A 24485-nucleotide genomic window follows, 5' to 3' on the forward strand; every position below is an offset into this window, starting at 1 on the left:
CGCAATTGAAATTCTATCGTATGGCTGAATGATGTACATACAAGACAAAATAGACTTATACAAGATGTCTAATAGATATAAGTTAGATATGATAAAATATTTTATTTGAAAAATGTATGTATAATACTATATATCTAATTGGAAAAATATGTTATATGCTTTTCCTATTTTCATTCTTATGTAATTAGTACAAAATAAATAAATAAGTTAATTAATTATGGAATACATACATATACATATTGAATATAGTTATCTTTATTTTGTATTTTATATAACTGAAATGATATATACTTTCATTATTTCAGTCATTAGCATATAAAATACAAAATAAAGATAACTATTTATTGAATATATGTGTATATGTATATAGTAATTAATTGATTAATTAGTTTTATTTAGTATTTACTACATAAGGATAAAAATAAGAAAAGTATATGACATTTTTCTTCAGTGATATATATAGTATTATATGTATATTTTTCATTTATTATTTTGTCATATTTAGTTTGTATTTATTTGACACCTTGTATACGCCTATGTTTTCTCGGACATTATATTGCAGCCTTGCGACGAAATTTCAGTCGAGGAAACAAGCGCAAGCATCGTCTGTTTACAAACTTCCGATGACACACGTACACAGACCACACGTCAGTGTAGTGAGTCACCACTACAAACAAATGCGTACACATAGACCTACGCGGCATAGGTCCGTAGGCTGCGCCGATAATGTCATTTCATTTTTAGTACCATCGAAATGATGGCGCTTTCGCGTCGGAGTTCGCCCGTCACTTCAGCATCCTCTTAAAGAAAAGATCTCGAAAATCGGGCCTCGCGTATAACTAATATCGGAAAGGTATGATAAACGGCTCTCTATAACACGCTCGAAATCAGTCAGGCGGAAATAATGCTGAAAAAGATTAAGACTTTAAATGTCTCGGTTTTTCTATTGACCTACTTAATTTCTGCGAAATCGGTCTAGACGGTATTATATAAGCGAGTGCATGTATGAGTGTTTACATCGCGGCTCAGCCACGAGCAAACGATGTGTAGAAAAACTTTACAGCTGAGCGGCACGCGCTAACACAGCGAGCGGTATCACACGTATACGCGGCGGCACACAAATTCCAGAGTTTTTTTCTTTTCAATAGGACTTAGAATATAATTATTGCAATTTACTTGCATAGGACAGCATATATATAATATATTGTGGACGATACGTACATTTGTCATATACACAGACGAAAGAACATTAACTGTAATAAGTGGATTAGTACACAGACAGATACAGATATAATTAATTGAATTTCGCTCTTTTACTCTCCAGATTTTACTTTTACTAATTGATCGATGAATTTTCACGGCGTGGGCCCCACGTTGGGCGCCAAAATTTGCGACGTGAACTAGCCTCGGAATCACGCCAGATCCGAGGGAGCACGCCCAATGAAAGTCGGTACCCCGCAGTACTCCACGTATTTCGAGAGCTAGGTAACTCACGCGATATCGGCAATAAATGCACAATTCGGTAACAGCGGTAACAGAGGTGACCCAATAAAATCGGTAACCGAAAATGGGCGCCAGGTGCGTGTAATCGCACCGCGCTATCGGTAACTTCAATAATTCTTTTAATATGTCCGGCCGCTCCCCGCTCAGTATATGGCAGAGGGGCGCAGTTCTTCTAGGTAACGTTTAGAATTCGGAATGAAAGGCAAACACAAAGACAACTCAGTAATTAATAAGTAACAATAATGTATATTTCACAATTAACTTAACAAAGGCTAAGGATGTTGTAGAATAAACGTGCTTTAGGAATGGTGGGAAAATATAGATGTTAGGTAATACGCTCAGAAGTACAGTTTTTATTACCGTTTAATTAATATCAGGAATAATAATAGCACGACGGGGAGCACGTGCTTGAGAACGCACTACTACACCGTGACGCGGCCTAGTATTGCCGAGAGACGTTGGGATGACGAATTTAATAAAACTGTTAATCGCGACGTGTATCCTATGACTCGCGGATACTGACTATACTCACGCTGTCTTGCCACAATGGCTCGTTGCGCTGCTTGCATCATCTTCCGCCAATCGCGAACGTACGCGCCAACATATCTACTAGTGCCGCCTAACCGTAACCAATCAGGCATTTAGCTGACGCAACGCAGTGCGTGAGAGAGAGAAAAGAACTAGTCGAGGCTCGAGATCTCTTACAGCTCGGCCAGCCTGACAGTATTTTTTTTTTTTTTTTTTTGGTGAGGCAGGGGAAATCCTTTATAGATACCCACGGGTTTCGGGGGGAATCTCGTGGGTTATGTGGGAGTTTCCTGGGAATAAGTCCCAGGCATACCCATTAAAACCCCTGCCGGTAGCCTTTCTAGACCATGTAGAGGGAGGGTGAGGCATCACCAGCGGTATTCATCTCACCCCCCCTTAGGTTTGACCGTTTTCCGGTCTCTTCGCGGAGGAGGAGGATTTTTATTCTCCCCTCCTTCTCGTTATTGCTCTTTTCCGGGAATGGCCGGGCTACCGCAACCTTTCCCCGCCCTCCCGTGTTTGATGGGGGGCTGAGGCCAATCGGGAGCTCCCGCTCCCAACTGACCCCCCGCCGGAGGGGGGAGAGATATAACTCCTAGAATTCTCCAGGAATTTTTCCTCCCCCCTCCGGCCTTCCGAGTTGGGAGGGTCCCAGAAGAAGAAGGGACCCTCCCCAGGGAGATTCTCCCCGGGGTTTTGGTGAACGTCACCACTCGGAGGGGCTCTGTTGTTACCTACCCCCTTGGGGGCGGGGGAGTTGTGTCGGCGGCGGCTGAGGAGGAGCGTTATCCCCTCCCCCCCACTGCCCCCCCTTCTCTTTCTCTCCGCTTTCTCCTTCTGCAACATGACTCTGTCACAGAAAGAGGAGACGGCCCTCCATTTGTCCTCTCCCTCCAGCATTGCTCTCACCAATGCCGGCAGGGAGAGGTCTCCGCCGACCACTACGGTCAGAACTCGACGCTCTTCTTCCCACGCTTCACACTCCTCGAGAGTGTGCCGCACCGAGTCCCGACCGGCCGCACAGTGGTGGCACTCGGTCGTATACTCTTTGCCGATCCTACACAGGTAGTCACTGAAGCATCCATGCCCAGTGAGTACCTGTGTGAGGTGGAACCCGATACCGTGTCACCTCCTGTCCGCCCATTCCGGTTGGTTAGCCTGGGTGGTCCATCTGCCCGCCGTGGAGCCAATTAAGGAGGCCTGCCACGCCTCCATGGCTCTTTGGCGGGTATCCTTCCTTATCCTGGCCACGGCTTGTGGTAAGAGGCGGGCGTTCCCGTGTCGGTCCGGATCCCTCGTACGCCGGTATACTTCGGCGTACGAGTTCGCCAGGAACTCGACCGGGAGAAGGCCTGCCAGAGCCGTGGCCGCCGCGAACGACGTCGTGCAGTAGGCCCTTATTAGCCTAATGGCCAGCCGGCGTTGCGGGCAATGTAGCATCGCCTTTATTCGCCGGCTGGCCACGACCCTGTCGGCCCACGCCGTGCCCCATAAAGAAACACCGACTGCACGACGTTCGCGTAGAGTCTTTTGATTCTATTCCTCGGACCACCCAAGTTCGGAAGGAGGCGACCCAATGCATTTGCCATCCTATCCGCTTTGGGGGTTATCTTAGCAAAATGCTGCTTAAACCCCCAAAGTCCATCCAGGGTGAGGCCCAGATATTTCATCTGGGTCCCCACCCGGACACGGACCTCCCCTACCCAGATTTGGGTAGGGGGAGGCTGCCCCAAGGCCCTGTCATAGAAGAACAGGGCCTCCGTCTTCTGTGGGGCGACCTCGAGTCCCATGGCTCTTATCAAGTATACGACGCATTCTGAGCCTCTCTCCAGTTCCTTCCCCGGGTCACCACCAACGTGTCGTCTGCGTAACACAGCAGACGACAGCCCGGGGGAAGCGCCGTGCGGAGCACTCTGTCGTACGCGAGGTTCCACAATAGGGGTCCTAGTACTGACCCCTGGGGAACCCCGCAGTAGACTTTCCTTCGGCTTACTCGCTCCAGCTGGTCCTTCAGCTGGAGCGTCCTGTCGCGGAAATAGTCCCAAAGGACCTCCCTTATGTATGAGGGGAAACCATGGAACTCCATGGCCTTCCCCACGTATTCCCAGGTGAGGGAGTTGAAAGCGTTGACGATGTCCAGCGACACCGCCAACGCCACGTCTCCCTCTCCTATAATCTGGTCCGAGAGGGCCCGTAGATGCGTAATCGCATCTGTCGTCGATCGGCCCTCCCGGAATCCAAATTGGTCCTCCAAAAGGTTGGGACCATACCGCGATAAGTGCTGGACGATTCGGCCGGCAATAATTCTGTCGAATTACTTACCGACCTCGTCCAGCAGGCATATCGGCTTGTAAGCCGAAGGTTGCTCCGCCGGTTTCCCTTCCTTGCGAAGGAGCACCAAGTTTGCTCTCTTCCACAAGGAGGGGAAGGTGCCCGTCCTGAGACATGTATTGTACAATCTTCTCAGGCGGGCACCCACCACGCCAAAGGCCAAGGCCCACACTCGACCGGGAACCCCGTCCGGGCCGGGGGCTTTGCCAGCAGCCCCCAGCCTTTTGGCCGCCTCAGAGAGTTCCTTCTCGGATATCTCTAGGTCCCCGGACCAGGTGGGGGGATTCCCTCTAGGGGGGATGTGAACATCCCTGATTGGGAAGAGACTTCCCACCACCCGATCGAGAAACCCAGAGTCCAGCGTCTCCGAGATTGGGGGCGCCGCTGGTCTTAGTCTATTGAGCACCAGACGATACGGACGCTCCCAAGGGTCCCGGTCTAGCTCCGCCATTTCCTCCCAGGCCTTGGCCCTGTCGATGGCTGTCCGCAGAGAGCACCTTGCGGCCAGGTACTCCCCGCGCGCCTCAACAGTGCTGTCATCCTTGCCTCCCGCCCGTCGTTGGGCCTTGAGGAGACCGCGTCTGGCGGCGTTTACGCGCCTCCGCAGATCCGCAATTTCCTCCGTCCACCAGTATATGGCCCGACGAGGGGCGGGTTTTGACCAGGGCATGGCCGCATCGCACATACACTCGGCCATGTCCCCGATCCCTTCGGCCTCGACTTCGGTGTCGACGAGGACGGGAGGATCCGCCCACGTCTCCACCAAGGCCGCCGCCACCAGTCTGTCCTGGTCCAATTAGGCCAGGGCCCATCTTCTGGGGGGTTTATCGCCTTTTTGTCGGTGGCGGCGAATCAGCACCTCCTGGGGGTGGCAGTCAGGACCATCTCTATGTAGAGATGGTCTGAAAGGGACTCTCGGTCCGCCACCCTCCAGGCTCCTACCAAGTCCACTGCCCGGGGGGATGCTCACGTCAAGTCAACGATGGACTCCCCCCGGGGGTGAACACAGGTGCTTACCGACCCCCTGTTTAATAACAGGAGGCCCAGCCTCGCCGCCCAGTCCAGCACGGCCTCACCCCTGATATTGGTGTACCGGGAACCCCACGCCTGACCTCAGGCGTTGAAGTCCCCGACCACCAGTACGGGGTGGGAGAGACATCGGCGAATGCCCGCCCCCATTGCCCGCAGCTGTTCCCGGAATTCTGGGTGAGGCCGCTTTGGTGGGGCGTAAAGCATTGTGCTCTAAACATAGTTATTTGATGACGCATATATTATCTATATTTAAACTTAAAACTAATAAAAGTAACACAATCGTAACGCATTTTTTTTTTTTTTTTTTTTTTTTTAAACAAACGTAAACTTAATCTAAATATATATATACATATATATATATATATATATATATATATATAAAAGTAACGCAAATAGAAATAATTTATATCAGTTATTGATTGGGCTCATCTGGCCGCTTAATCCAAAGTTTGAGACGATCAGGAGACAAAATAGAATTGTACGACCTAGACGTTAAGCTTGAACCCGGTATGTTTTGGACCACGAAACGATTTTTGTCTAAGGCTTTTGTAACTTTGTACGGTCCTTTATAAACGGATTTTAGTTTCTTGTCTTCCCCTGGCTTTAGAGATGAATCTCTAACTAAGACGAGATCTCCAGGCTTGTAAGCCGTGGGCTTCTTGTGCTTTTTGTCATATATTAGTTTGTTGTAGTTTTTAATCTTATCCGCTACGTCCAAAGCTAATTTTCGACACGACTCTCTTTCTTGAACGAAATCAAATTCTATTTTAGCTATTTCGAAAAGTTGTTGAATCAAGAGATTATCAGCATGATTACACTGATCAAATCCTAGCAAGAGTTTTGATGGGGAAGTATTTACAGATGAATGTAGCGTGTTGTTCACAACGTATTGCATTGTGTCTAAACAAACACTCCAATCTTGATTTTCTTTGACAATCTTTTTTAAAGAGGATTTTAAGAATCTATTAGCTCGTTCAGTCAAACCATTTGCCCATGGGGCTGCAACAGCAATGAGACAATGTTTAATATTTCTATTACGGAGGAATTCGGCAAATTCCTGAGATGTGAACGCAGTACCGCGATCAGAAACAATTACTTTGGGATTACCAAAAATACGAAAGAGCAATGAAAAATGCTGGATCATTTCTCTTGAGGCGGTAGTCTTGACTGCGAAAAACCAGGTAAATCTAGTGAAGGTATCTATGGGCGTATTGCCCTAAGGATGTGTTCGACTTGGTTAAAGATTTTATAAAAACCAATTTCGTTAGAAAATATAATTTATTTTCTTCGTCAGAGAAATGAGTATATACAAGTGCTGTATTATGTTTGAATTAATTGATTGCGCCAGAGGCGCTTTCTCGGTATGTGTGTAAGACCGAGAAATTTAAAAGAAAAATTGACGGGCGCGGTAAGAAATTACCGGCCGCGTCTTTGTATATTGAACGGGTTTTAAAAAGGACGGTTCTATTGAATTGGCTTGTTGCAGCCCCTTTCCTGGTGTTGGAGGAACTCCGTTTGGAAAGTGATCTTCCATCTTGCAGCTGCTCTTTGAGCACGCTCTAGGCGGCGAAGTCTGGATGGCCACGGAACGAGTTTCCGGTGTGCCTGAAGATGCAACCGTCTCGGCTCTCGGCGTAACAGAATGTTCTGTGTACCGAGGAGAGAGAGGTCTCCGAATTCGGATGTCGCCAGCAACGAGAGTGTCCCTTGGTGGCCGAGTCAACCGGACGCAGAACTCTAGGGGAATTAGCTTCCACGTTAGAGTCTGAGGAGGTGACGGCGGTACTGATAAGTCAGCGGGCCGCTTGGTTGAAGTGTGCGGTTGAAGCTGGGACTCTGTTTTTCTTTTACGTGCCTTGCGAGGCAACGTGAGAAAAACGGCGAGATAAATTTGCCTCTGGTAAAGCAGAGTAAGACTCAAGTCAAGGGCCCTGTAGAGAGCTCGCCTTGAAGCGAGTGAGTGAAGAAAAATCTGCGGTGAAGCTCTTTTATACAGCTTCGATCGATTCTTGATCGCGAGAAAGCTTTTCACCGCCTGCGCAACCTGGCGGTGTAGCCGCAAGCTCGTAACTCGGCAGAAGACCTGCGGCGCGTAGCGGCGCCACGGCGTATTATACCGCGTCAGTGTAGCGATGTGGCGGTGAGCCGCCACAGTATCTATTAATAATAAAATATGCTTGAAAACGTCAGAAGTTTTTTTTAGCGGACCGAAATGATCGGTATGTAAGATTTAAAAAAGCTGTGAAGGGGATTCTCTCTGTAATCTGTAATTCACCCTCACTCGCATTAGACGAAGAATTTGACATTAAGCATTCGAGGCAATTACTAATATAATCGTAAACTCGCTTACGTAATGATGGAAACCAATAATGCGACGATATACCATGGACGGTCTTTTCGAGCCCACAATGAGCCATATCATTATGATAAACGCGGATGACGTTATCTATCATGGACTCGGGAACCGCGAATCTTGGTTTGTCGGGTTGTTTTTTGTACACTAAACCTTCTATAAGCTCGAATTTTTCATTGTTCGAAAACTCTAACTCTTTGGCGATCTCTTTGAGTCGAGGATCCGATAGCTGCTTGAGCTCGAGCTCTCTCGCGAGAGGTATAGAATTTATGTACGCAACTCTACTTAACGCATCGACGTGAGACATTTTGTGGCCTGCTCGATGTACGACTTTAAACTTATAGTTCTGCAATCGCAAAGTCCACCTGGCAATCCGTGGATCTAGATGCGCTTTATTTATTGCATATGCTAACGCGTGACAATCCGTGACAAGAGTGAACTCTATGCCATAGAGGTATATGTGAAAGCGTTCTATGGCTTTTAAGACTGCTAACATCTCCAGCTCGAAGCTGTGATATTTAGCTTCTACTTTATTTGTAGCTTGGCTATAGTAAGCTATGAGGGACCAATGCCCTGACTCTTGCCTTTGAAAAAGTATGGCAGCTAGCGCTATTGAGCTAGCGTCTGTATGCAGCTCAGTAGCTGCGAACGGATTATATAATTGCAGAGTAGGAGATGAAATTAGCTCATTTTTGAGAGTCTGAAACGCGTGAAGACAGTCTTTATCAAAATCGAACTCTACCGATTTACGTAACAAATTTTGCAAGGGCTTAGCCTTAACAGTGTAGTCTTTTATGAATTTTCGGAAGTAACTGATAAGTCCGAGAAAGCGATGAATTTCAGCAACCTTACGCGGTTGTGGAAAGTCTTGAACAGCTTTAGTATGACGCTGACTAAGCGTAATTCCGTTTAAAGATAAGATATATTTTAAATATTCGATTTTCTTTCTTAGAAAAAGACATTTCTTAAAGTTTAGCTGGAAATCATACTGTTTAAGTAGTAAACGAACTTGTTTAAGAGTGTCCAGGTTTTTATCTATCGAGACCGATGGAACTAAAATATCATCGATATAAATGATAACTTTATCATCCCTAATCAGAGGCTAAAAGATCTGAATGATCTTTTTTGGAACTCGGCCGGGGCTTCGCAAAAACCGAAAGGAAGCCTTGTGAATTCATATTACCTATTAGGCGTCGCGAAAGCGAAATACTTTGTGTGTTCCGGGTGTACTTTGATCTGATGGAAACCATCTTTGAGATCCAATAAAGAAAACACTTTTATTATTTAGACGCGCAAGACAATTCTCTAGTGGGTGGGAAAGGGTATTTTTGTTTCACTACCCGTTCATTAAGCGGACGCAAGTCAATGCATAATCTCATAGTGCCATTTTTTTTACGCACAGGTATGACTTTGGCGCAATAGGGCGAGACACTTGTTTTAATGATACCGCGACTCAGTAAATCATCAATAATATCGCGAATTTGAATCCGTTCAGTCCAAGCGAAACGTCTGAGCGTATACGCGTAGGTGGAATTATCCTTAAGAGCTACCGTGACCGCGTGACCGTCATCGATACGTTCGACCGCAGATTCTTCTATATCCTTTATGATAGCAACAAGCTTTTGTTTTGTTAGATCATCAAAATCGGTATTAATATCTGCGATTATAGATGCTAAATGATCAGAAGAATCATCAATTATTTCTGTAGAAGCGACTTCTTTAAATAGCTTAACCGTGTCATTACAGCCTTTAATAGGTTTATAAACGACTGTAAGATTATTATTTAAAATAAAGTCACGACCTAATAACAAATCAGCCAAAAATTGTGTATCTTTAACAACATATAGATTTATTTCTAAAAATATATCGGGGAGTTCTTCTAATTGAATCTTTGCAAAAAGAGATCCGATAACTGGAATAGAAGTGCCATTGATGGCTCTAAATGGACAAACTGCTTTATTAATTACACTTGTTTTAACGTTAGCAAATTTATTGATTACCGCCGGATGAATGAATGATACTGGATTTCCGGAATCCAAGAGAGATTTTAGTTCGCAAATAATGTCGTTGATCTTTGTTACCTTGAGCACAGGATCAGAAATCTCTAATTTATAGCTATCTATTAGCGCAACCGTTGAGTCTGGAACCGGTGGGTCCTCCACGGCAGTAACAGTGGCACTACTGGACGGCGACGAAGTCTACTTGGTTTGTTCCTTCTTTTTAAGCCGGAAACAATCAGCTCTGACGTGTCCTTTTGTTCGGCAGTACGCGCTGAAAGAATCCTTAGTTGAATCCGAAAAACTTGGCTTTGCATTGGCAGCAGGGGAGCCTTTTGACTTGTCCTTGTCGAATTTCTTAACAGATGGTGGCGATCGTTTGTTCGTGTTACCATAGGCAACTGTCAATCCGTGCATTTGTTCTAGGAAGTCGTCAATTGAATCAGTGTTTAATAGAGTAGCCATTCCTCTCATTGTAGGACTCGTGATTCTACTAATTAAGAAATTAACTGATTCCTTCTCTGGCAGATGAAGAGTCTGTAATAACTTCAACTTTTGCATCGCATATTCTTGGAACGTTTCTTTATTATAATTCCATTTGCGACTCTCTGCCTTTTGCATGGCGATGTGGAAAGGTATGCTTCGCTTAAATCTTCTAGCGATAGCCTGTTTGAAACTAACCCATGATTCGTTGATCGTGCCGGTGTTTAGATCGAACCAGTCACGAGCTGTCTTAGTGAGTTTACTAGAAACAACCAACAGAATCACTTCGCTTGATACACCATGGATGCAAGCCACACGCTTTACTTTTTCTAGCCAAAGATCGACATTGTCATCTTCATTTCCACTGAACGATGGAATTTGTGTTGCCAGACACTTGATGGCTTGTGCTGTTGGTAACGATGCCAGTACAGCACCACTCTCTTGACCAGAGACGCTTGAATGTCCATTGGTATTAGCAGGAGGAAGGGCTGGCGATGGATGAAATGGTCTTTGCCCATTGTCATTCCTTAAACTAATTGCAGCGACAAGCTGAGTGAACTGCAACATCATCTCCTGTTGTTGTCTTCTTTGTTCTTCCTGCCGCTGACGCATGAAGTCAGAAAGCATCATGAACCATTGTAGCGAAGCAGTATTTAAATCAACTGCTGGTTGTGCTGAAGCAGCAGATAAACCGTCACGAACCAATCCTTGTGGCGATACATTCTGTGTGTTCGTTGATGTGGAAGCAGAATCAGAAACTTTTTGCTGGCACATGTTTTTTAAGAGACCATTCATTTTCAGATGTGCCATAATCTGATCGATCAACGCTTCACGTGTGTCTCTGGGAATCAACCCATATCCTGAGACTTCCTGTCTCAGCTGAGTAGTAGAAAGACCCTCCAACCGAAGTCGATCCATCTCCTTATAATGGTGTGACGTGGACGTCTACTACTAGATCACACTTCAAAGAGACTGTCCGCGAAACTGCACTTAACCGATACAGCAGTACGCAATGTCCAAAACTCGTGATACGAAGCCGTCCGAGTTATCGATACGTACGTGTAACCGTACAATATATTCACGATAACGATGCCCGTAAAACGATGCCCGTAAAAATTCTGCACTTATGCTTCCCGAATGTTCTGGATAAAGAAAAAAACGCGAAAAACGAGCGGGAAAACGCGATGTATCGTCAACAGCCAATTAGAATCCTTTTCACGCACTGAGTACCAAGATGGCGGCGCGCGCCACGATCGCGTAATTATTACAGCACAACGCGGTCGAAAAAATGGCGGCGCACTTATCGCGTACCATGTGCGGGATGCACTAGCAAAGACGAATACGAGAGTTATGTCCGTCATTCAAAGCAAACCTTGATTCACTTTATTGATCCACTTATCCCACTTCTGAGCTGTAGAATAAACGTACTTTAGGAATTATGGGAAAATATAGATGTTAGGTAATACGCTCAGAAGTACAGTTTTTATTACCGTTTAATTAATATCAGAAATAATAATAGCACGACGGGGAGCACGTGCTCGAGAACAACGCACTACTACACCGTGACGCGGCCTAGTATTGCCGAGAGACGTTGGGATGACAAACTTAATAAAACTCTTAATCGCGACGTGTATCCTATGACTCGTGGATACTGACTATACTCACGCTGTCTTGCCACAATGGCTCGTTGCGCTGCTTGCATCATCTTCCGCCAATCGCGAACGTACGCGCCAACATATCTACTAGTGCCGCCTAACCGTAACCAATCAGGCATTTAGCTGACGCAATGCAGTGCGTGAGAGAAAGAAAAGAACTAGTCGAGGCTCGAAATCTCTTACAATGTGTAGATATGATTCGGCCTGAGCCGGTACGGCGGAGATAGTTTCAATACGGCGGTAGTAAGGCAATTCGCTCGCAAGATCGGCAACATAGAATAAATTTTGGTAACTGTATGGAACCTCGGAAACACGATCACGAAAAACAGCAGCTGATCCAACGGTATTCAGTGAAACAGATAGCGCGTATAATGACAACACGACGGGACCGAGGAAGGTTAAATAAATACAATTTGAAACGACGGTGTAACGGTGCGTTATTTTTTGCCTCACGGGCGGTGCGTAACGATGCGAAATTTCGATGGTGCGTAGGTAGCAAAGCGGATTTTCACGATGCGGAATTACGACGGTGCGTAGTTAGCAAAGCGGATTCTTACGACGCGAAATAACTCGCCGGTTCGCCAGAATTCGTTCGTGTGGTTTTTCGGGAGACTCCAAATTAATAAAAACAAATTAAAGTAACAAAATAAATATTTATTCAAAAGAGCATTTGGATCAATGATATAATTATAAAAGAAAGGTATAAACATTTAACAATGAGTACATAAGTAATTCCTTATCGGTTAGACGATTTAATGTTTCAACGGTATAAATGGGTATAACCCTAACTGTGAACGAATGAACAACTATCGGAAATAAACGAATAATAATTGCGTAAATCGTTAAACGTGTCACGCCTTTGGCCAAATATAAACAACTTAAATTATTTAATTTTAAATCGGTTGGTTCGTACGGTACGGAGTCAAAGTATTAAAAAATAAGCGATACCGCGTATATCCGAGCCCTGCTGAGTCGTCGACGGTTGCCGGTGCGCTGTGTCCGAGGACAGAGAGAATCTTCTCTCGTGCAAGGGATATAGGAAGTCGAACGCCGGGAACACCCGACCGAGGCAGAGAACGCCCTGCCCCTAGAACGACGGAAAGTCGGAAGTCGAACGCCGGGAACACCCGACCGAGGCAGAAAACGCCCTGCCTCTAGAACGACGGAAAGTCGGAAGTCGAACGTCGGGAACACCCGACCGAGGCAGAGAACGCCCTGCCCCTAGAACGACGGAAAGTCGGAAGTCGAACGCCGGGAACACCCGACCGAGGCAGAGAACGCCCTGCCCCTAGAACGACTATCGGGAGCGAGTACGACCGGAGCTTCAGAGTGCGCCCTGAGGCTTGTCCGAGTCGTACTCGGGGGAATGGTATCAGTCTGCTCCGCGAGCCGGCTTTTATACCGGTCGCGCTACCCCCACTTGGGGTGCTACCCTACCCGGCAGCTTCCCCTTCTCGTGCTACTACCCTCGAGTTGGGGGATCGGAATGCGGCCCGTAACGGGGGATGTACACGCGAAGTCCGCGTGACGCTTAGTAACAGCGCGTGCTGTTACAACGGTTATCTAACGGCCAGAAAGGCTATGTTGCGGAGCCGCTGTTTTCACGGATTTTCCTCGTTTCTCGCAGAGACGCTAAAGTGGCGGTAACGGCAGTCTCGCGGAGACGCTAAAGTGGCGGTAACGGCAGTCTCGCGGAGAACGTTCCGCGCAAAATCCGTCCGCAGACATTGAACCACGATAACTTTCAATAGGGAGATCGCGAGAAACAGTAACAAAAGGCAGTATCAAAAAGAGACAGTAACGGAAATTGGTACAACAATACGGTAATGAAACGGAACGGTACAGAAACGGTAATGAACGAAAGAGAGACTGTCGGTGATTAATCCGCGCAAGATAGAGAGACTTCGACGCGATATCCGGAACCGGTTGGATATGCAGTAACCGAGCGCGCCAAGAATGCGCTCACGGTAACAAATCCACGTGTTAGTCGTGTGAGAGACACTATACAAAGATACTTGGATTCACGCTACCAGCCATAACCGGACGAAACTCTACGGCTACCCGGGGGGGGGGGGGGGAAGCGGCTTACAGTGGTCGGCGTCTTCGGCGTCGTCGGGAGAGTCCTCAAGTTGATCCTCGCACTTGTACGGTACACCGAACAGTGCCTCTCAGAATTTCGGGCTGCAGATCCTTCGCGTCCCGCGCCGATTTTCCGCGCATCTTCTCGATTTCTTCGAGAGGGGCGTCCAAGAACCGCCCGTGGTTCTCTCGGAGCGCCCCTGCTTCCTCTTGATTTCTGGAATTTATCGGTCCGCCAGTCGGTATCCGATTGGTAAAAGCTGGTACTCTCAAATAGGGCTTACGAGGCTGGCCTGGCCTTCAGTCCTTCCGGCGGTATCCCCAGGACTCTCGGTACCTTCTGCAGCGGGGCAAGGTCTTCTGATGCGTCCCCTATCTCGTTCTTGGGCAGTGCAGCTGGAAACAATGTTATATTAACAATGAGTTCAGGTGGCGAGATCGACGGGAACGCAATACGTGACCTTTTCTTTGGCGGGGTCACTAGCGTGTGACGCCCGCTGTTGGTCCCTCGGCGTCCGGTCTTCAGAGTGACGCTGCAATCTTCACCCTGAGGCACAATGCGCGCAGTACCGTCCGCTCGGAGTCTTGCCTTAACACTTAAACTAAAGGATCCCGCACAAACCTTATGGAAAATGGGTCCCGGTGGATTTGGCTAAAACTTTGGAAATTTGTAGTTTACGTGATCCTGATAAAAAGTTCTCATTGCCCCAACTTGATTCATTGAGCCGGTTGAGCTCTAGGGACCGTTGAAAGTAGGAAATAGGCGACTGCCACCGCCACCATGTAGGAAATCACCTGATAATGCCTCTCTGTCCTACCCTCCCCCCATTCCTCTTTCTCTCTTTTCCTCTCCCCCTCTCTTCTCCGCGTGCGCGCGCGTGTGTGTGTGTGTGTGCACGCGCGCGTGTGTGCGTTACAGCAGAGATGTGGACCCTACAGTTCGTCATTTTCGCAAATGTATCATTCTGTCGTTAATGCCGGAAAATCATTCTGCTTCGTAGACAAAACTGAAAACGGATCTACGATTCTCAGATCGAATATTTGGGAATCTATGAAAGATACCATCTATGATACCATACACGTTGTGTTTCTGTATTGTTATCCTCGAGTTATCCCATAGTTATTCGATATATCCGATTTTCAGATTGGCACATGTATATTTTTGTTTTCTCTTATCCTGCATAGCTAATATTAAAGGCATTTTTATTTGGTGGCTATTTTTTGGATGTACATCATCAACAGAAAAAAACATTGATAATCTGGTTTAGTCAATACAAACATTTTCTTCCTAGCGTATTTCAATAGCTAACTATGCCTTGGAGAAATCGTTTGAATTGTTACATTTGCAATAAAGATTTTGTACGGAATCAAATGAGTCGATTAGATACAGATGAAAATGCAAACAAACGTGAGATTGCCATCCGTAGACGTGATGATTTCCAGAGGTTACCTCTCGCCGTGACAAATCTTACGAGGATTTGTATCACATGTAATCAATCTATTCGCAATGAAATAACAGAAATGGAACGTGATTATACTTGTCTGCGACTCAATGTATTGACACAAACTGCGAATCGTACTTGTGTGATTTGTAATGCTGATGCCAATGTCCACAGGATTACACTTGAATGTAGAGTAAACGTTTTTGTTTTACGAGATATTTTCATTCCTGAAGATGTCAGATCATATCAACATCATCTGGATGATCAAGGTTTTTTTCTTCAGGCATTGCTACCTGGCTTGCGATCCATTAACAGACCTTACGTCATCAAAGGACTGCAACTTCAAATGTTTTTACAAAAACTCCGAAATGTGGCAAGGGATCAAAGAAGATTCGTTGATGAGAACAGTTTCACAGATTTTGAATTCGAATCCTTTTCTCCAGTGACGAAACAACAGTTTCTGGAACTATTTGATTATTGCAATAGGGTGTCTTGTTTAGGCGGTTATAGATATGTTTCTAAGAAAGACTTGTTAATGTTCTTATGCAAAATGCGACAAGGACTTTCTGATGATTTTCTTAAAGTTATCTTCGAGTACCCGAGCAGACAAGCAACGAGTTTAGCCATTTCCACTGTCCGACAATTTTTGATGCAACGTTTTGTTCCGACGAACATCAGTTTGAATGCAATCACAAGAGGAGATTATATCCAAAGACGTGTAACTAATTTCGCTAATGAATTATATAATCCCGAACCACATATTTGTCGTGTAATCGCGTACATTGACGGTACTTATAGCTACATTCCTAAGAGTAGCAATTTTCGTATTCTCCGACAGTCATTTTGACTTCATAAAGAACGATATTTACTCAAACCTGTGCTGATAGTCGCACCCGATGGCTACATATTCGATATTCAAGGTCCATATTTTTCAGACAGTTGAAATAATGATGCTGCAATCCTTTAGAATGAATTTCATAGGGATGTTGAGAGAATGCGAGAATGGTTCCAAGAAAAAGATCTAATGATAGTGGATAGAAGATATCGAGATGCTACAGAGCTACTCACTCGCCTTGGGATTCGGTGGAGGATGCCAGCACTTTTCGAACGAGGACAAAGTCAACATCTTACAGATGAAGCTAATGATTCACGGATAATCACTAACAAGGAAACGTTCACAAGTGTCCCCCCCCCCCGATTTGATTCTCCTTGAAATATGTTGTAAAACATACAATTTGAGGAGACACGTATTTTTTTATAGCGGCCCTATCTCAAATTTAAGGGGTGAAACACCCCTTTGAAAAAAAACGGTTTTTTTCTTTGTGTGTAACTATCGCCAAAACCGTAGGAGATATAAAAAAATGTTTTAAATAGAAGTTGTAGGGCTTGTAATGGGCTATATAACTGTGTAGTTGGATTTTCAAAAAATGTTATTTTTTTTAATTTACCCCCATTTCTTGTTATTATTTTTTCGAATTTCAAAATTTTTGTAATGACAAAAGTTGTAGCGTTTTTTACGCTGAATTCAACCATATATGATTTTATTATGTTCCAAAATCGCATCTTTCAAAAATGAGTCATCAAGTATCACATTATATGTGTCGCGCTGCATGACGCATCGTTTATACCGCACTTGTGTTGTGCAATAGTCGCAAAATAAATATAAAAATGACATACAATATGTTATCACATATTTGAGGAAGAAAAGTTTACTAAAATTGTTGCTAAAACATCCCTTCCACATTACATCCTTATAGATAATCACTGCATTTCGTGCGCAGCGCGTTGTTATATGCAAGTTAGCTATACATGTGTATATAAAATGTGAATATTATTTAATCATAAATTAAGAAAAACGAGTATAAATATATTATTAATTTGAAAACATCACGTTTGAGAGACGTAATTTTACACGAAAGATTAGATTATGTAATCATAAGTTAATAATAAACAAGTGTGAATGGAAGCTATAAATGCGTACAAGAGGCCTACGTTCATAGTCTGTGAAACGAACTTGGTGAAATCGTATCTGCAACTGTTTTTCTTTTCTTAAATTTAATTTTCGGGAAAAGAATTATCAATTAAAATGATTATCAATCCACTCAACGTTGCTAGACTTTTACTAACATCAATAACTACTATGTATCTTATGGAAACGCCAGTAAATAAAGCCAAAATAGAATTAAAAGAAAATATTCAGAAGTTAATATTGGAGAATATTCATCAATTCAACGGATTAGAAGTGACAGAAGAAACATCGCTTGATTATGAAGAACCTGATAAATTGCATACTTTTGAAATTATTGAAGAAAATGAGGAAGCATGGAATGAAGATAATTCAAATTCTCACAATTGGCAATGCCATGATGACGACAATTTTGATATTTCTTACAAAAGGCAAGCTGTTGAATATTGGCGGCAGTCGGACAAAGAAAATCGTCCTTTCAAGTCAGTACAACACACATTTTAAAAAATTTCATCTGTACGTCAATTGAGGCGATGGGAAGAACAGTTAAAGCACGGTGGAAATTGTCTTGAAAAATTATCTCATATTTCCAAAGCTACTCATGATAAATTTAATGTAGCTGTGCAGACAGGACTAATAATTCATGATGTTGATATAAAAAGATGGGCCTTGGAAGCTCAAAGAGAAATAGGAGATTTAGATTCTGTATTTCAAGCATCTCCTAGTTGGCTATTACGATTTAAAAAGTCTCATCGAATTGTGTCCAGAAAAATAACAAAATTCATTACAAGAAAAACGTTAGAAGATTCTCATAATATACAAAGAGAAGCCGAAAATTTTGTAACCGTAGTAAAACCTCTCATTGAACGATTTGGATTGGAAAATGTATATAATACAGATCAAAGTGGATTTCAATTAGAAATCCACTCTGGAAGATCACTATCTGACCAAGGAATGAAGACAATAGACGTGTGGTGCAGTCAGTATCATCAACTACACATTCGTACACTATTCAACCAACAATTTCTTGTGATGGAAAATTACTGTCACCTTTGTTTATCGTATTACAAGAACATAGTGGTACTTTTGGGCCTAGAGTACAAGAAAATTTATTCAGAGCATCAAATGTTATTGTAACTGCTTCGAAATCCGGTAAAATGACATCAGGTATGAGATAAATTTTAGCTTTTTATATCTTATAATATATTTTAATCTTATATAAAAATATTATTATAATTATAATTATTATTCACACTTTTCTTTCTATTTTATAGATCATTTTAAAAAATGGTTGGAAGAAGCTTATTTTCCAAATGTAGGCCGCGATAGTGTTCTTCTTATGGATTCATAGAGCGGGCAATGTCCAGCAATTGTTACTGATTTAACACCAATGGAAAAACAAGTTACTACTATGGTAATACCGAAAGGAACTACAGGAAAAATACAGCCGTTGGATGTTTACGGGTTTAGAATCTGGAAAAACTTTGCAAGAAGATTTTCGGATACTGTTCTATTATTGAATTATGATATAAATTTACATCAGCGAAATAATATTATAAAATTGCAATCTTTAATACACAATCAGTTATCATCTCCTCGATATCAAAATTTATTTAAATATTCATGGTTTAAAAGTGGATATACGAATGAAAGACCAGAAACATTTAAAAATCCAGTAGAATTTAGTTTTGAACAAACATCAAGCACATGTGACATTGAAGATTGCAATGATATAGCTGTAATACAATGTTCTTGGTGCGGAAAATCATTATGTTTAGAACATTTTTTTATAGAGTATCATTATTGTAACATCTATAACGGGTGTGACTAAATTTAATATATATAGCTTTAATAACAATTTTAGTAAACTTTTCTTCCTCAAATATGTGATAACATATTGTATGTCATTTTTATATTTATTTTGCGACTATTGCACAACACAAGTGCGGTATAAACGATGCGTCATGCAGCGCGACACATATAATGTGATACTTGATGACTCATTTTTGAAAGATGCGATTTCGGAACATAATAAAATCATATATGGTTGAATTCAGCGTAAAAAATGCTACAACTTTTGTCATTACAAAAATTTTGAAATTCAAAAAAATAATAACAAGGGGTGGGGGTAAATTAAAAAAAATAACATTTTTTGAAAATCCAACTACACAGTTATATAGCCCATTACAAGCCCTACAACTTCTATTTAAAACATTTTTTTATATCTCTTACGGTTTTGGCGATAGTTACACACAAAGAAAAAAACCATTTTTTTTCAAAGGGGTGTTTCACCCCTTAAATTTGAGATAGGGCCGCTATAAAAAAATACGTGTCTCCTCAAATTGTATGTTTTACAACATACAACATATTTCAAGGAGAATCAAATTGGGGGGGGGGGGGACACTTGTGAACGTTCCCTTGTAAGACGAGATGGATCGTGGAAGCCAGGAATGGCCACATCAAATCTATCTTTAAATTCTTCCAGCAAACAATATCGATTCCTCATCTTCCTAATTTGGGTGATTTCTATCGTATTGCTGGTGCAATAATCAATAGGTATCATCCTTCTGTTCAAATGGAAGGAGCTAATAGAGAGTTGGCTCGTCAATTACTCATGGAGAAAGCAATTGAAGTGAATGTTGTCCAAGCACTTGTTGAGGCTGAACATCTAAACACTCGTAACGCTCAGAGATGGGTACGTTTGAATGCCCAACATGTCCTGATTTTCCAATTTTAGATTTACATTTTCTAAGGGATCTTACTGTTGGCATCTACCAAATCCATTTAGCACCATCGTATATACAGGACAAGTTATAAAGAAAGGAGTCGGAAGAATTCCAGATTGAAATGTTGAGGGACGTATAGAGGATACCACAACCAGGTTAATAAGAGTTAGAGTGTATTCTCGATTTCGCAATGCAGCGAAATACGAATTATGGATATCATATTGACCGACAAATGATCATGATATGGATGATAGAATGGATGTTCAGGACGGCCCTCACATCCAAGGTTATTACTGCACTTGCAAATCCGGTACTCGAACTCTGGGTACATGTGCACACATTGCGAGTGTTTTATGGTTCATTGGATACGCACGACACGAACATGTTCGATATCCTTCATCGAGACTTTTTTATATTATTTGCGATGCAGCGAATAGGCCACCGCAAGAAAATTTTAATAATGTACCAAATGTTATTGATGTTTGAACATTAGTTCATTGTTCTACACATACACGCACGCACGCACGTGCGCGTGGAAAAGGGAGGGGGAGAGGAAAAGAGAGAAAGAGGAGTGGGGGGAGAGTAGGACAGAGAGGCATTATCAGGTGATTTTTTACATGATGGCGGTGGCAGTCGCCTATTTCCTATTTTCAACGGTCCCTAGAGCTCAAACGGCTCAATGAATCAAGTTGGGGCAATGAAAACTTTTCATCAGAATCACGTAAACTACAAATTTCCAAAGTTTTAGCCAAATCTACCGGGACCTATTTTCCATAAGGTTTGTGCAGGGTCCTTTAACGGTAACAACGAAATGGAATATAAAACGGGAACGAAATACAAAATAATACTCGAAAAAGGGTGGAGTCTTGCGGGTTGCTCTCCCAAAGCGAGGAGCAACTCCAGAACTCTTGGCTTCCTCGGTCGGGCTATTGCCCTTGTGACGGCGCTCCAAAAGCGTCACGTTACAATGTTCTTTGCGAAAAGAGCGGTGATTTTAACCTAAACACATGCCAAGTCGCATGTGAAAAGTGACGTCATAAAGTCAAAAGATAAAACTACCGTCGGCATAAACTAAAAGACCTCTGTCGGCGAATAATAATAGGGAAACCGAAAAACAACCGGTCAATACTTACCCGACCGCGACGAAACTTTTGCCGTAAATAATACCATATCAGGATACACGATTGTTCTACCGCTTTTCAAAGCGACAAACAACCGACGCCTTTCATCAACGTTTTCAATAGCATGATTGGCAAGCGGCAGCTACCACCTTGGAGAAATATAATTGGCTGCACGTACAGAAGAAAGGAGATGGTTTTCAGCCGGGGTATAAAAAGCGAGGCAGCCAAGAATTGAGAGTCTTGTGACTTCTTCCGCACGGGAAGTCGCAGGCGGTTATTTTTTCGAGAATCAAGTTCAGTTCCATCTCGTAGAAGAATCTTGTGACTTCTTCCGCTCGGGAGGTCACATGGAATTATTTTATTTTCGGCGACGCAAACGTGCGAACGTATGCATAAACGCGTGCGCTCGATATGTAATGTGCTGTAACATTATTGTGACAGATAATAAACTATGATGGTTATTTTATATACTGAAATACCCGAATATCAGTGCATTCCCTCACCTTTTACGTGCGTCCGTAATTGAAGTCACTCGTGAGTTGTCCTTTCTGGATCCTGCCTCTTGACGAGCTAGCGGTCTGATGATCCTGCTGCTGATCAGGGTACCTGAAAGAATAGGAAAAAGGATTAATAACTCTAATGAACGCGGCGCGCTAAGTGAAGTGAGCACCTTTGGCGTATACCGGGTGATTCGAAAGGTCAGGTCAATCAACTAGGAGATGAAAGAGGAGTTTGAGTGGAATAAATAATGTAAATAAACTGTTTTGATATTCGCTATAGTTTAGTAAATAATTGCACTTTATATGAGTGTAGAAAATATGTGTGTTATATTTTAACTACAAAATAAACAATACATTGAATGACACAATGTTTTTTTGCGTTCATTAAAGCAGGTGTTCAAAATGCTGTCCTCTATTACGCAAACATAATTCAGCGCGCACTTGAATTTCGTGATTTAAATTATCCAATTCTCTTCTTTATTTGCTTGTTTAATTTGTTTTCTTTATTGCTAGTTGAATACTGTCGTCTTTTAAGCGAGGCATGGATTTACTAAATCATAGCGAGTACAAAAAAAGACATTCTTTTATGAAGTTTTTGTTCAGAGTACGTTTTTTAGATTGTTTACGTGTAGTGCGTAATGTTGTGATCTAATTGTTTGCCGCATTCGTACTCTGTTCATACTTGCTATGTCGTTATAAGTAAAAACGCTATTGAAGGTCATACAAATTCTACTATGTAATACGTCACACAGAGGAAAAATATTATTGAAGGAGTTTTACGCTTTCTGTACGCATAAAGTGCAATATTTACTAAAGTAGTAGTAGTATACACTAGCGAATATCAAAAAAGTTTATTTACATTATTTATTCTACTCAAACTTCTCTTTCATCTCCTAGTTGGTTGACCTGACCTTTCGAATCACCCAGTATAGATTACAGTGTCATCACTGAGCTGTTCCAGTGGCGAGATCCGGCAGGCAGCTGGAGGACCACGACACAGAGGATACCTTGCTGTTTGAACGGGCAAAAACAGCTGGCGACTGTGACACATGGCGAAAGCACTGACGTCTGCGGGCCAGTAAGTTACGCATGGTTCCTTTCCACCTTTTTTTTTTTTTTTGGTAAGGCGGGGGAAATCTTTTATGGATACCCTCGGGTCTTGGGGGAGAACCCGAGGGTTATGTGGGAGTCCCCCAGGGAAAGTGTCCCTGGGTATACCCACTAAAACCCCCGCCGGTAGCCATCCTAACCCGTGTTGAGAGGGGGGTGAGGCATCGCCAGCGGCATTCATCTCACCTCCTCTCGGGTTTGACCGTTGTTCGGCCTCATCCCAAAGGGTTTTAACCCTAACAGGGGGAGAAAGGTCGGACTACCACGACCCTTCCCCCGTCATCCCTTGTTTGTTGGGGGGGGGGTGGTTGACATTAGTCGGGAGCCCCCGCTCCCGACTAACCCCCCCAACTGTGTGCTCTAACCCCTATTTGACAGGGAGTTTGGAGGACGGGGTGAGGAGGAGAGGAAATTCCTCCTTTCTGAATACACTTCCGCCCCCCCGCCTTCTTTTTCTTCCCTTTTTTTCTTTTCTTTCTGGGCGTGGCCTCTTGAGGGGGAGGAGACTGGGGCTGCACAACCACGCCCGTATTTGTCTCCTTTCCCCAGCCTTTCGCCCGGAATAGTCCTTCCAGTTCGGCAATCAAAATTTCCGCTCCCCCCGTCACTTTTGGGGAGAGGGGGCGAAGGGAATCCGGGGGAAGGAGAGAGAAGCAAGTCTCTCCTCTAAATCCCCACTTGGGGAAATCCCAGTCGATCCCCTCCACCGTTGCCCTAATCAGGTTGGTACCAGTCCAGTGGCTTAGATCGTCACCGAACCGGTACCAGACCTTCAGCCAAGGAAGGTGCTTCCTTCGGTGCCTTCCAGCCAACAAGTTAGCCTAGGTTCCGGTCTGGGAAGGTCTCCGTGAAGGCCTCCCAGTACCCCCGAACTCTGGAGTTTACCTCCGTCCAGTGTGGCTACACTCTGCCCCGGTAATTATACGGAGCACCTATGAGGGGGCCACACTTCTTCCATCTGAAGATTATTTCCACGGGAGGTGGGACGTTCTCCCTTTTTTCCCGCGGAAATGTCATCTCTAAGGAGGGAATGTCTATTACATCCCCCTTCGTCCTGTCTTCTGGGGCGGTGAGGGATTTTCCCTCCTCTTTTCCCTCCTCTCTTTCCCCTTCCTTTCCCTTTTGGGAGAGGAGGGACGAAGAGGCCCTCGTTTTTTTGTCGAGGGGCTTCTTCTCCTCCTCTTTCTTTCCCCGCTCTGTCGGGCCTTGTGGGGGCTTAGAGCTCCCCTGGCTCGAAGACGCTGGAGACGGAATTGGTGAAGGGCCTATGGCCTCCGCCGTCTTTCCTTTATTGATGGGGGGAAGAGGAAGGCTTTTGTTAGCCTTCCCCCCCATCTTCCTCCTTTCCTTAGAAGGGGAGAAGAAGAAGGCCTACTGTGGCCTTCCCCTCCTCACCCTCCTTCCTTTTCCTGGCAGGGGGAGGTGAAGGGCTCGAAAGAGCCTTTCCCCCCCTGTCATCCTCTTTTATTGGAGGGGTGAGCGAGCGCTCACTCCTCTTCCTCCTCTTTGGGGGAGGATTTGGAGGGAAATTTCTCTCCTCTTTCTCCACTTCTATTTCCATGGTCTCGGGGTCGGGAGAGAGTATAATGATGGAGATGAGAGAATTATCTCACCCCCCCCCCCTTCCCCGAGGATTCCACCATTTCCTCCACCTCCATT

At 44.0% G+C, this 24485-nt stretch overlaps 2 pseudogenes; both read left to right on the forward strand.

Moving 5' to 3' along the window:
- The first annotated feature begins 17543 nt into the window (after window positions 1-17543).
- On the forward strand, window positions 17544-18697 carry LOC136998957 (uncharacterized; annotated as a pseudogene).
- On the forward strand, window positions 18610-19405 carry LOC136998959 (uncharacterized; annotated as a pseudogene).
- Window positions 19406-24485: the final 5080 nt, after the last annotated feature.

This window comes from Linepithema humile, chromosome 3 (assembly GCF_040581485.1).
Source record: "Linepithema humile isolate Giens D197 chromosome 3, Lhum_UNIL_v1.0, whole genome shotgun sequence".
Classification (NCBI taxonomy): Eukaryota; Metazoa; Arthropoda; class Insecta; order Hymenoptera; family Formicidae; genus Linepithema; species Linepithema humile.